Here is a 756-nt window from a genome sequence, read left to right on the forward strand (position 1 = left end):
ACCGCAATAATCACTTAACGTGCTCTAACGCTACACAATGGGTATCTAGCCAACAACAACAATTAGCATTTAGGACGAGTCATGACGCCTGTTATGCGATATTACAATTTTTTTTTCCCACGGAGGCCAAGCTGTTAACGGCTAGGCACTCGTTTTACACCTGAGTACGGTGAGAGAGTGTGAGTAAAGAGCCTTTTCCTAGGACTCAACTATGTGCCGCTACACAGAGTGGGACTCAAACCTAGGACCTTCCGATCCGAAGACGAGTGTCATACCACAACGCGATATTATAGCCGAACAACAAATACCTCTTAAAGACTCTTAAAACTCTTTACAAAATAAAGACGCATACAAATTCTCACAGTGGAAGACAAATCGTGCGTGAATTATCATGAACTGAACTTTGAAACGGACAAGGTCCCGGGGCCAAGAGGAGTGTGAAAAGAGATAAATATTATACGGGAAATAGGGAATGTATTAATTACTGATGTCATGAAAAGCTCATTCTATACAAACCCTCATCATAAAGTTCTCAATGATCTCGTGGCAAAATTTCTTCCGTAAATTTCAATACGGCATTGAAAAGCACATTGGAGTTCCGATAACTCAATTGGTAGAACACTCGCTTCACACGCAAAAAGACCAAGATCGATCCAGGTGAAGTCTTTAATATTTTTTTCTGACCTACCTAACCACCCAGCAGTGATTGTCTAGCTGTGTCTATTAGATCTGGCGGAAAGTACCTTGCTATTGACC

Source organism: Berghia stephanieae, chromosome 4 (genome assembly GCF_034508935.2).
Source record: "Berghia stephanieae isolate SIO BIC M18660-M18661 chromosome 4, UCSD_Bste_1.3, whole genome shotgun sequence".
NCBI lineage: Eukaryota > Metazoa > Mollusca > Gastropoda > Nudibranchia > Aeolidiidae > Berghia > Berghia stephanieae.